This window comes from Thermobia domestica, chromosome 14, assembly GCF_964235325.1.
Source record: "Thermobia domestica chromosome 14, izTheDome1.hap1.1, whole genome shotgun sequence".
Classification (NCBI taxonomy): Eukaryota; Metazoa; Arthropoda; class Insecta; order Zygentoma; family Lepismatidae; genus Thermobia; species Thermobia domestica.
The window spans coordinates 72,131,504-72,142,773 of NC_137467.1; positions in this window are offsets into that span (position 1 = coordinate 72,131,504).

An 11,270-nucleotide genomic window follows, 5' to 3' on the forward strand; every position below is an offset into this window, starting at 1 on the left:
CCTTTCCACAGAGAAGAAAGCCCTATCACTGGTTTTCCCCCCTGGTAAATCATTATGCTTATTTTTCATTCAGATTTAAAAATAGAAAACAATTGCAATGAAATACGGTGTATTAGACTCAGGTTTTTAAAAATACGCTTTCTTTTTAAAAACTGTATCCACCCTTTTACCAAGAAGGAAGATCACTAAATAATGAACAAACAAACAAATCTCTTTTACTTTAAACACAAATGTATGTAATTTGTGCGCATGTTTGCTTTGTCGAAGAGATTGAATGATATTTTAAATTTTCAAGTTGCAAAATAGTCTGCAACAATAAAGAAGTAATAATGGTCACAACAATGATAAATTCCTGTTTTTCAACATTAAAAATGTTCAGAAAAGTAACACGGTATGAAACTTAAAATTGTAGATTCATAGTAGAGGTTCATAGTAATGTGAAATACAAATATACATTTTCACCAACGTTTTGTAATTTGATTGCTATAGAATTAATAATTTTGTTCGATTTCCTCGCGGCACACCAGTGGTCCATTCACGGCACACTAGTGTGCCGCGGCACACCGGTTGGGAAACTCTGATTTAGAAGCCATGATAGCAAAAATGTGAAGATTCGAACCCCAGGTAATAACATGCGAGTAATTTTAATAGGCACATGTCTAACAAAACAAACCTCAAATATATATTTGTACATGGATGCTGATAGCCAGCATATAGTAAGCGTCATATTTATTCGACTTTCAGCAACCTATTTGAAAGTTATTCGGCGAAGTTCTTGAAACTTTAATATTATAAAGGTAACCAAGGAAGTTATGTCACTTTGCCATGCCTTTGGTGAGGATGTCGTGACTACGCGGACAGTGCACCGGCGGTTTAACAAGTTTAAAGACTGTGATGAGACACTGGAAGACGCACCACGTGCCGGAAGACCGACACATGTACAAAATGAAGATCTTCATGCAGCAATTAACGCAAACAGTGGCCAGGCATGTGAAGAACTGAGACTACAATTCAGTTTGAGTGAAGAAACCGTTCGGTAGCACCTCCATCAAATTGTGAAGCACTACAAGTTGGGTCGATGGGTACCACATGATTGGGTCCGAGCCAGAAGGCAACGCGAGCAGATACTGTACTTTTTCGCTATGTTGTCTGAGGAAGGAGCCCTTTCTGGACAGGGTTTGACATATGATGAGAAGTGGGTCCTGTACGAAGCTTCACGACGCCGTCATCACAGGATAGCATCCCATGAACCGGTTCAAAACCAGCCGAAACTAGTACTGCACCAGAAGAAGAAGATCCTCCTGTGTGTTTGGTGGAATGCTCGTGGCATAGTGCATCGGGAACTGCTACCAGCTGGTCAGAGTATCAATGCAAGTGTGTACTGTCAGCAGTTGAGTCTTATTCAATAACAACTCAAAACTCTGGAGCCAGCACATCTGAATCGCAAAGGGGTCCTCCTGTTACAGGACAACGCTAAGCCTCACGCGGCTAGGATGAGCCGGGACACCACTCTATGCCTCAGATGAGAAACACTACTGCATCCGCCATACTCCCCGGACATTGCACATCCGATTATCACCTGTTCTACAGCAATGGAATCCATGGCCTTCCAGAACGCTGGCAGAAGGTCGTCGATGCTGATGGGACTACTTCTGATCTTCCAAGGGCGTCTTAGGTGACATATCGGTGTTCGAAGGTTGTGAGCGAAAAAGTTTTGGGTCAACTTGAACCAACCCAAAACAAAAATGTAGGCCTACGCCTCTTCACAGGTACTATTACAATTAGGCCTGACAGGTATATGTTAATTTCATCATTTGACACCATTTCGTTCATTCGTCTAATGATTTCTTGTTTTCCTACATCATTAACCTTCTCAAAACGTCGTTTGCAGGTGCACTCTGGGCCGGTCTCATGGCTCTGTCGTTTGAGTTTTGCATTACATCTCGAATTCTCCCATATGAAGGTTTTTTCTTAGATGTTGAAGGTGGAGCAGATTCTTCTTCACTCAGGGAATCATCCATGCTTTGTTGATCATTACCACCGATCACAACAACTAAAGAAACCCATGTTTTATTTTAAACTTCACGTTAACTAGAGCACGTTTCTGAACGGAGACTGTGAACAAATAATTTCTTAAATGGCCGATATCAATGCTGCCAGTTGTGCAACACAACAATAACCTGGACTTAACAGCGTTTTCCCCAGAAGGTCGTGGACTTAACATATTCTTCCCCAGGATGGGTTTTCTTTGCTCGTAAATATTTTCGGACTTACCATAATGTTCCCCTCGCCATTAAAGGGTCTGACTTCATCGAGGGAGTCGAGGGACTCGAGGGAGTCGAGGGACTCGAGGGAGTAAAAATAATTACTCGAGGGAGTGGAGGGACTAAAATAACACTAGTTAACAAATTTAAACTTTTTGTTTGTTACATGAGAAAAATCAGCTGATCTTAAAGGAACTTTTTGCGCTGAATTCGAATATGCACTCGGTTTCTCTCCATCACGCACAGTTTTCCCGTAACAGAGGGATTTTCGGGAAATTCCCTCAAAAATTTCCCTTTTTCAGATATTTTATTCCCCTAGCTCCTGTCCCCTTACATATAGTAACATAGAAATTATACCTAAGTATACCTTGATTTATATTTAATAAACCCTAAAAGTTTCGTAAAAATCGCTTTGTTCTTTCTAGAGAAATAAATATATTTGTATGTATACTGTGTGCACTGTTTATTGCACCTGATAGTAATGTTTTCAGATCTCCTGAGTTGGGGTAAAAACGATTTGCTTTATTACTACAAACACAGACATAAAAATGAATATTTACAATAGTCAACAACACACTTGTATTGCTCTCTGTAAATTAGAAACGTGTATAAAAATAGAATGTACTTCCAACGTATATTTTTTTTAAACGTACAGTATATGTATATCTTAATACATATATATACAATTCTCCAAGTTTTTTCGTTTTGTTCATGAAATGGTTATCAATATTTGTTATCAAATGTTATGTTATGTTATCAAACATAATTTGTGCGTCGTGCTACGTCACTTTACTTGCATGGGCCAAAGGGAAACGGAGGTTCATGAAATTTGCTGTACCAATGGTGTGGAGAGAACCCACCAACCATCTGGATGATTGTTATTTTTGTCTCACAGTAGTTAAGGGACATTCTAAAAAAAGCAAATACACAATAAGTTATCCCAACGTTAAATCCGCAATTAGACCTATTCCGCACGGGGATGAACTTCCACTTCCCGAGCCCCCTACCAACTGGGAAGAGATATGGCCAAAAGACTCTGATGATGATCATGACCTTGATGAACCATCGACATCAACATGTACATCCAAGGATCCAACGTTCATCCCTGACTGTGTTCGCGAGCCACATTTCATCCGGCAATGTGAACTTAATGACCTAGTCCGTGATTTGCACCTGACAAACCAAGAGGCGGAACTTCTGGGATCAAGGCTCCAGCAGTGGAACTTATTGGATGCAGAAACGAACATATCAGTGTACAGGAAAAGGCATGTTCAATTTTCAAGCTATTTCTCAATGCAAGATAATGTGTGCGTATGTACGGATATAAATGGGTTGATGGCGGAGGTAGGAATTCCTTACGTTCCAGAAGAATGGAGGTTATTTATCGACGCGTCAAAGGTCAGCCTTAAAGCTGTCCTTTTACATAATGGAAATAAAAAACCTTCTATACCACTTGCGCACTCAGTGAAGATTAAGGAATCCTATGACACCAAGTCAACTTTGCTAAATCTTATAAATTACAAGGACCATTGTTGACAAATATGTTGTGATCTCAAGGTAGTTGGTATTTTATTAGGACTGCAGTGCGGTTACACGAAGTACCAATGTTTTTTATGTTTATGGGATAGCCGAGCTGATGACAAACATTATGAAGTGAAGGAATGGGAACCTAGAGTGAATTACGTACCTGGAGAATGCAACGTCAAATACGCTCCTTTGGTAGATCCTAATAAGATATTACTACCGCCACTTCATATCAAGTTAGGACTTATGGAAAACTTTGTCAAAGCCATTGACACATCTGGTGAAGGTTTCAAGTATTTGCGAGATAAGTTCCCTAACCTGAGTGATGCTAAGATTTCAGCGGGAGTGTTTATTGGTCCCCAAATTAGGAAATTAATGCTTGATGATAGCTTTGACAACAAGTTAAACAGTGCTGAGCTAGCTGCCTGGACAGCATTTAAGTGTGTTGTGCGCAACTTTCTGGGCAATAACAAAGCTGAGAGTTACACAGAAATCGTACAGGACATGATACAGAAATACAAAGAGTTGGGTTGTAGGATGTCTTTAAAAATCCACTTTTTGCACTCCCACCTCAGCTTCTTTCCTGCTAACCTAGGTGCTCTCAGCGACGAACAGGGGGAAAGATTCCACCAAGATATAATGGCAATGGAGAAAAGGTACCAGGGACGATGGGATCCTTCAATGATGGGGGACTATTGTTGGGGTCTTGTTAGAGAATGCAACATTTCTTACAAAAGAAGGAAGTAGTGTACGTTTTTGTAACCCAATGGAAGTTTCATATATTATGATAGTTTTGATTGTCTTTTCATGACCTTTTAGTACATTTGTATTATTGTTTATTGTAAATTGTCACACTTGTAAATTATATTGTATTATATTTTATATATATGTTTGTGGTAATAAAGCAAAACGTTTTACCTCAACTTAAGAGATCTGAAAGCATTACTATAAGGCGCAATAAACAGTACACACAGTATACATACAAACATATTTATTTCTCTAGAAAGAATAAAGCGATTATTACGAAACTTGGAGGGTTTGTTAAATATGAATCAAAGTATACTTAGGTATAATTTCTATGTTAGTATATGCAAGGGGACAAGATCTTGGGGTGTAAAATAAACGAAAAGGGAAATTTTTGAGGGAATTTCCCGAAAATCCCTCTATTACGGGAAAATCATACGTGATGGAGAAAAACCGAGTGCATATTCGAATTCAGCGCAAAAAATTCCTTTAAGAACAGGTATTTCCTTTTATGTAACAAAACCTTTGTTAACTAGTGTAATTCATTCGAGGGAGTAAAAATATTCACTTCAGGGAGTCGACGAAGCAAAAATATTCACTCGAGGGAGTAAAAAATATTCACTCGAGGGAGTCAAGGGAGTAAAAATATTCACTCGAGGGAGTCAAAGGAGTAAAAATATTCACTCGAGGGAGTCAAGGGAGTAAAAATATTCATTCGAAGGGGTCGAAGGAGTAAAAATATTCACTCAAGGGACTAAAAATATTGACTCGAGAAAGCAAAAATATTCACTCGAGGGAGTAAAAATATTCACTCGAGGGAGTCGAAAGAGTAAAAATATTCACTCGAGGGAGTTGAGGGAGTAAAAATATTCACTCGAGGGTGTCGAAGGAGTAAAATTAATCACCCGAGGGAGTCGAGGGAGTAAAAATATTCACTCGAGGGAGTAAAAATATTCACTCGAGGGAGTTAAAATATTCACTCGAGGGAGTTAAAATATTCACTCGAGGGAGTAAAAATGTTCACTCGATGGAGTCGAAGGAGTAAAATTAATCACCCGAGGGAGTCGAGGGAGCAAAAATATTAACTCGAGGGAGTAAAAATATTCACTCGAGGGAGTCGAGGGAATAAAAATATTCACTCGAGGGAGTAAAAATGTTTACTCGAGGGCGTCGAGGGAGTAAAAATATTCACTCGAGGGAGTCGAGGGAGTAAAAATATTCACTCGAGGGAGTCAAGGGACTAAAAATATTCACTCGAGAGAGACGTGGGAGTAAAAATGTTCACTCGAGGGTGTCGATGGAGTAAAAATATTCACTCGATGGAGTCGGGGGTGTAAAAATATTCACTCGAGAGAGTCGAGGGAGTAGAAATATTCACTCGAGGGAGTAAAAGTAATCACTCGAGAGAATGGAGGGAGTAAAAAAAAATCACTCGAAGGAGTGCATGGAGTAAAAATATTCACTTGAAAGAGTCGAGAGAGTAGAAATATTCATTCGAGGTATTCGAGGGATTACTTTTTTAATAATCTCGTTATAAAAAGCAATTTTAGATATATAATGGGACCTCGATAACTTAAAGCTGAAGGGAATAGATAAAGATTCGAGTTTTTCGACTAATCAAGGTTCGAGTTACCAAATTGACTACAACAAAAAATTCGAGGTACCAACGTTCCACGTTCCACATTAAAAGTGATTATATAATCTCAAGAACAATTACGTAAATAAAGTTATAGCTTCGATTTGTCGAGGTAAAATCAAGAGAAGTTCGACTTATAGAAGTAAACTTCGACTTGTAGAGGTTCAAAGATATGAAAACTCGATTAATCGAGGTTTTAAATATGACTATGAAACCCCAAAATTTCACTTCTCAAGGTTGTAATTTTTAAATATTCGACTTACAGATGTAATTTTAACATTGAGTGTTATTGAAAGTTCAAGGGAATTTGAAAAAGTTCAAGATATCAAGGAATTCGAGTTATCGAGGTTCTACTGTATAAAAATATGCATACCTGTGAAACAAAATGACAAAATATCACTAATGTATTTAAACTTACTATGTGGAAGACCCATCTAATGTCCGCACCCTAAAATTTTAGTTAAAATATTGGGTAAAAATGTGCGGACATTACACAGGCGTATATGGTAATCAAAATACAGTGCATAAGATATATTCATTATTATTATTTACTAGCAGCGTTCACCCCGCTTCGCTGGGGTCACCCCGGAACGCAATAAACTTTGTTACTTAGATAATTTTTACTTTTTCGCTTTCAAGTGATATGATAAAAACCATAGAAGATTGGAGTAAATGTTAACATTATATCGCCTGTCATTTATGTTAACCCGCCGAGCGACACGGTCATGTGGGTTGCATATAAATACGGTTAGATTTAGCTATGATGAGCTAACAAAGGATTTGTACGTTATGGACACTTGAATGGTCAATTATCTCAAGACACTGGTAATTGAAAATTAAAGTGATATGATAAAAACCATCTAGGGTCCAAATCTTAATAACCCCCCAAAAATGAAAGAAATTGGTTCAGCCGTATTAGCGTGATGAGCTAACAAAGGATTTGTACGTTCTCTTTTATATATATAGATAGATGTATAGTTCGCGTTCATATTTTGTTTATGTTCATTATTGTTTGTACTGATTATTTCCTTTAGTGTATAAAAACTTGTTAAAAATTATAAAATATGCATGTGTACAGTGAAAAACTTGTGAGAGAAACCGAACTTTTACCAAGTCAGCGTATTTCATTAAAATTTGCAAGATGTGTGTATTAATGTTTTTCTACATAAATTAATTCTATTACCTGTATAGCTTGTAACGCAAACGACTTAAATGTGTTAAATATGTAAGCCATAAGAACAGCAATGTATAAATGTCATTATATATAGCACGAAAAAAAGGTAGAGATTTTGATAAATCAAGATGATTCTGTTGAGTGAAGATGAGTACTAACTCTGCATTACAGTTTATTTTATAATAGTGAAAATTTAACTTTCATTTATAATTTTGTAATAATAAGAAACACATTCATTTGTAAGAGTATAATCATAAAATATATCACCTCGACTAACTCGCTCAAAATGATAGATTTATGGAATATTAAAAACAGGAAAAGGTAAAATTAAAAAATAATTATTGACATATAGAAAGACAAGTAAATCAAAAGTTATACATGCGTCTCTTTTAATGATGAATTTCGTATTGTAAGAGAGAATAGCAAATTGTCTAGAATATTAGAGACTTCGCAGAAATCACTTGATTACTGCTGGTAATTATGTGCTAATAAAATTTCAAGAATAGAGAAGTAAAAAAATGCAAAAATAAACAAACCTTGGAAGATGAATTTAAAACTTAGTATTTTTAATAATGAGAACTTACCATGATTATAAATGAAGAGGGTAGTAACTTTTCTATATTAGATCAAAAAGTATATTACGAACCCTCAAAATAAATAAACGTCGGTGGAAGAAGACGGTACTCAAACCACATGAAGCGTAATGAAAATTATACTAATTTATTTGGATCTGTCGTACAGATATTCTAAAACCTAGAAATAGCACACCAATGATAAGTTTTATACGCTCGACTATGTGAACTCAACATTTCAACTTCCTAGACTCCCTGGAGTGAAAACCTTTACATGCTCAAATCATTAATTTTACGCCCTCGATTCACACAAGCCAATATGTTTACACTTTCGACCCCCTAGAATCAAAAACTTAATTTATGTCGACTCCCTCGAGTGCTTATTTTTACTCCCTCGAGTGATTTCTTTCTTCCTGGATTTATTATTTATTAATCCGTCGAGTGAATATTTTTACTCCCTCCACTCCCTTGAGTGAATATTTTGAGTCTCTCGACTCCCTCGAGTGATTATATTTACTCCCTCGAGTGAATATTTTTATTCCCTCTAGTGAATATTTTTACTCTCTCGAGTGAATACTTTTACTCCCTCGACTCCCTCGAGTGATTATTTTACTTCCTGGATTTAATATTTTTACTGTCTCAAGTGGTTATTTTTACTCTTCGACTCCCTCGAGTGAATATTTTTACCCCCTCGACTCCCTCGAGTGAATACGTTTACTCCCTCGACTCCCTCGAGTGAATATTTTTACTCCCTCGAGTGCATATTTTTCTCCCTCCAGTGAATATTTCTACTCCGTCGACTCCCTTGAGAGATTATTTTTACCCCCTCGACTCCCTCGAGTGAATACGTTTACTCCTTCGACTCCCTCGAGTGGATATTTTTACTCCCTCGACTCCCTCGAGTGCATATTTTTCTCCCTCCAGTGAATATTTCTACTCCGTCGACTCCCTTGAGAGATTATTTTTACTCCATCGACTTCCTCGAGTGAATATTTTTACTCCCTCGAGTGAATATATTACTCCCTCAACTCCCTCGAGTGATTAGTTTTACTCCCTCGACCCCCTCGAGTGAATATTTTTACTCCCTCGAGAGAATATTTTTACTTCCTCGACTCCCTCGAGTGAATATTTTTACTCCCTCGACTTTCTCGAGTGAATATTTTTACTCCCTCGACTCCCTCGAGTGATTATTTTTACTCCCTCGACTCTCTCGAGTGAATATTTTTACTCCCTCGACTCCCTCGAGTGATTATTTTTACTCCTTCGACTCCCTCAAGTGATTATTTTTACTCCCTCGACTCCCTCGAGTGAATAGTGTTACTCCCTCGACTCCCTCAAGTGATTCTTTTTACTCCCTCGACTCTCTTGAGAGAATATTTTTACTCCCTCGACTCCCTCGAGTGATTAGTTTTACTCCCTTGACTCCCTCAAGTGATTATTTTTAGTCCCTCGACTCCCTCGAGTGAATAGTGTTACTCCCTCGACTCCCTCAAGTGATTCTTTTTACTCCCTCGACTCTCTTGAGAGAATATTTTTACTTCCTCGACTCCCTCGAGTAATTAGTTTTACTCCCTCGACTCCCTCGAGTGATTAGTTTTACTCCCTCGAGTGAATATTTTTACTCCCTCGATTCCCTCGAGTGAATATTTTTACTCCCTCAACTCCCTCGAGTGAATATTTTTACTCCCTTGACTCCCTCGAGTGAATATTTTTACTTCCTCGACTCTCTCGAGCGATTACTTTTACTCCCTCGACCCTCTCGAGTGAATATTTTTACTCCCTCGACTCTCTCGAGTGAATATTTTTACTCCCTCGACTCCCTCGAGTGATTAGTTTTACTCCCTCGACTCTCTCGAGTGAATATTTTTATTCCCTCGACTCCCTCGAGTGATTAGTTTTACTCCCTCGACTCCCTCGAGTGAATATTTTTACTTCCTCGACTCCCTCGAGAGAATATTTTTACTCCCTCGACTCCCTCGAGTGAATATTTTTACTCCATGCACTCCCTCGAGTGAATATTTTTACTCCCTCGACTCCCTCGAGTGATTAGTTTTACTCCCTCGACTCCCTCAAGTGATTATTTTTACTTCCTCGACTCCCTCGAGTGAATAGTGTTACTCCCTCGACTCCCTCAAGTGATTATTTTTACTCCCTCGACTCTCTTGAGAGAATATTTTTACTCCCTCGACTCCCTCGAGTGAATAGTGTTACTCCCTCGACTCCCTCAAGTGATTCTTTTTACTCCCTCGACTCTCTTGAGAGAATATTTTTACTCCCTCGACTCCCTCGAGTGATTAGTTTTACTCCCTTGACTCCCTCAAGTGATTATTTTTAGTCCCTCGACTCCCTCGAGTGAATAGTGTTACTCCCTCGACTCCCTCAAGTGATTCTTTTTACTCCCTCGACTCTCTTGAGAGAATATTTTTACTTCCTCGACTCCCTTGAGTGATTAGTTTTACTCCCTCGACTCCCTCGAGTGATTAGTTTTACTCCCTCGAGTGAATATTTTTACTCCCTCGATTCCCTCGAGTGAATATTTTTACTCCCTCGACTCTCTCGAGTGATTACTTTTACTCCCTCGACTCTCTCGAGTGAATATTTTTACTCCCTCGACTCCCTCGAGTGATTAGTTTTACTCCCTCGACTCTCTCGAGTGAATATTTTTACTCCCTCGACTCCCTCGAGTGATTAGTTTTACTCCCTCGACTCCCTCGAGTGAATATTTTTACTTCCTCGACTCCCTCGAGGGAATATTTTTACTCCCTCGACTCCCTCGAGTGAATATTTTTACTCCATGCACTCCCTCGAGTGAATATTTTTACTCCCTCGACTCCCTCGAGTGATTAGTTTTACTTCCTCGACTCCCTCAAGTGATTATTTTTACTTCCTCGACTCCCTCGAGTGAATAGTGTTACTCCCTCGACTCCCTCAAGTGATTATTTTTACTCCCTCGACTCTCTTGAGAGAATATTTTTACTCCCTCGACTCCCTCGAGTGAATATTTTTACTCCCTCGAGAGAATATTTTTACTTCCTCAAGTGAATATTTTTACTCCATGCACTCCCTCGAGTGAATATTTTTACTCCCTCGACTCCCTCGAGTGAATATTTTTACTCCCTCGACTCTCTCGAGTGATTACTTTTACTCCCTCGACTCCGTCGAGTGATTATTTTTACTCCCTCGACTCTCTCGAGTGAATATTTTTACTCCCTCGACTCCCTCGAGTGATTAGTTTTACTCCCTCGACTCTCTCGAGTGAATATTTTTACTCCCTCGACTCCCTCGAGTGATTAGTTTTACTCCCTCGACTCCCTCGAGTGAATATTTTTACTTCCTCGACTCTCTCGAGGGAATAT